Genomic DNA, 2943 nt, shown 5'->3' with positions numbered 1-2943 from the left:
GGTAATTGATAAAGTGGTATTTTGTTTGTATATGCTTTGACTTTGAATGAAAAACCTAATTTTTGGCAAGAAAAATTGCACTCTAATTGTCACTGTGTAGAATGCCCATCTCCTGCTTCTTACCCAATTCATCTAAGAAACCATGTAGCAAAATCATCTCCTTTCCAGCTTTAATTGTTGAAACATACTCAACTTTTGTATTAGACAAAGTAACAATCGTCTATAGATTTGAAGGCCATGATATAGTTGTACCACCTAGAGTAAAAACAAACCTAATAGTACTCTTTCTACTATCAATATCACCAGCAAAATCAACATCTACATAACCCTACAGTTTCAAACTTTAGGTATATGGACCTCCAAATGACCGTCTATACAGTTGGTTATTGATTAGAGTGAAGCGTGCTGCTTGTATGTGGAGTTTGTGCGCTTGCTTCTTGTCTCCTGGTACCTCCCCTGTCTGAAGATATTTCACGATGTTAAGCATCCAACCTAAGTCCGTTTGACTGGTGTTGCACACTGGATTGAGTGTGATTGAGGAGGGTAACTTTGAGGTAAACAAGTAGCATCATTGCCTCTTTTATGGGAAGAGTGGCACTTATTCTGGCTAGTGTATCTACCTTCCCGTTCTCTTTACGCGGTACTTGTCTAATAACCTACTCCTCCAGCTTTTCTAGGCAACTTTCCACCATGGCGAGGTAGCGAGCCATGTGTTCATCCTTTGCTTCATACTCTCATTGAATATGTCCAACAATTAGTTGAGAGTCATTCATGATTTTGAATTTGTTTTCTACTAATACTAAGGCAAGATCTAGCCTGGCTAGGACAACTTCATATTCAACTTTGTTATTGGAGGCAGAAAAGTTGAGATGAATAACTTGCTCCATCAGTTTCCCAATTGTTGATTGTAGGATCAGACCTACACTAGATTTGGATACTCTAGATGCTCTATCTACATGCAGTGTCCACCACTACTTTCCAGGGCAATCAGATTGATGGGTTTGTTATTTAAGTAGTTCAGCTATAAAGTCGACCATAACTTCTCCCTTTAATGATAACCTTGGCTGATACTTGATTCCATACTCACTTAACTCGATGGCCCATTTCAACATTCGTCCAGATAGATTTGGCTTGTGTAGGGTAGCTCAAAGTGGTTGGTTTGTGAGTATGGTTACTTGATGAGCCTGGAAGTATAGGCGGAGCTTCTGAGCGACATTCTTTAGGGTTAGGGTTGTCTGCTCCATTCTGGAGTACTGAGTCTCAACATCTACCATTACTTTGCTCACATAGTAGACAAGTTTCTACTCTTTGTCTTGTATGTGCCGAAACAGGACGACACTAATAGCATAGTCGGATAGAGCCAAATACATGTAAAGTTGTTGATCAGACTTGAGCCTGCTTAGAATGGGCCATTCAATGAGGGAACACTTGACTGCTTTAAATGCCTGCACGCATTCATTTGTCCAGCTGAACGTGTTTGCTCCCTTGAGCGTGAGGAAGAAAAGTCTCAGCTTGTCCGTGAAACTGGCTATGAAACACCCCAAAGCTACTAGACGACCTGTGAGGCGTTGCAACTTTTTTTTGTTGCTTGGGGCGGTGTTTTGAGGACAACTTCTGTTTGAGTCGGGTTAACTTCAAATCCTCTTTGGGTCACCATAAACCCTAGAAACTTTCCCACACTGATGCCAAAGACACACTTAGTTGGATTGAGCTTCATGTTGTATGCCCGCATCAAATAGAATGTTTCTTCCAAGTGCTGAACATGCTCAACTTGAGTTTTACTTCTTACAACAATGTCGTCAATGTAGACTTCCACGGTTCAACCGATTAGGGGTTTGAAGATTTTCATCATTAGTCTCTGATAAGTAACACCAGCATTCTTAAGCTTTAATGACATGAGTTTGTAGCAAAATGACATGAGTTTGTAGCAGTACAACCCATGTGGTGTAATAAAGGCTGTCTTCTCCTTATATGGTTGGAACATAGGGATCTGATGATATCTAGAGAAGACATTTAAGAAGGGGAGCATCCCATGCCCAGCGGTGGAATCAACTATGTGATCTATTCGGGGCAAGGAAAAGTTATCCTTTGGTCAAACGTCATTTAGGTTGGTGTAATCAACACAAACTCGCCATTTTCCATCCGTATTTGGAATGACCACCATGTTTTCCAACCGGTTCAAATATTTGACTTCTCTGATAAATCTGGTTGCTAATAGTTTGTCAATTTTCGTCTGGATGATTTTTCTCCTGTCCGAATGGAAATACCGAACCTTTTATCGGACAGGTTGCGAGATGAGTGAGACGTTAAGTTTATGGGAGGCCACAGATGGATGAATCCCTAACATGTTTGAGTGAGTCTAGGTGAAGATGTCCTTATTGCGCTTGAGCATGCTCTCTAGTAGTTCTAGTTTCTCTCGCATAAGAAGGGAGTTGGTATAGGTGATTTGATCTATGCCATGTGAGAGACTTAGTGACTGGAGTGTATCAAATGCAGATGGATTTCTCTCCACCGAGCTCAGTAATTGCTATTACTCTCTTATATTTGATGATTCCGGACGTGCCTCATCACTGGTTGGATGTCTGGAGTCTAACACCACCTGATAGCATTGGCTCACGACTAGTTGGTTACCAAGGAGATCGAATTGTCCCTCCTTCATGAGGTATCTCACCATCTGATGGTATGTAGAGAGAATAATTTTCATTCTGTGAAGCCATGTATGTCTTATAATGGCAATGTATGCGGAAAAATCATCGACCATTGAGAATTATACATTCAAGGTGACTGGACCAGCTTGGACGGGTAGCACAACGTCACCCAGAGATGTTGTCCTACCTCCATTGAATTTGGGCAGAAAACGCCCTGAGTTCTCAACGGCGGATGGTGAGTAACCCGTTTGCTTGAAGGTTGATATTTGCAAGAGGTTAGTTGAGCTACCCGGAT

The sequence above is a fragment of the Vitis riparia genome, chromosome 15 (assembly GCF_004353265.1).
Source record: "Vitis riparia cultivar Riparia Gloire de Montpellier isolate 1030 chromosome 15, EGFV_Vit.rip_1.0, whole genome shotgun sequence".
In the NCBI taxonomy this organism is placed as follows: domain Eukaryota; kingdom Viridiplantae; phylum Streptophyta; class Magnoliopsida; order Vitales; family Vitaceae; genus Vitis; species Vitis riparia.
Note: the sequence above shows the minus strand (reverse complement) of the source record.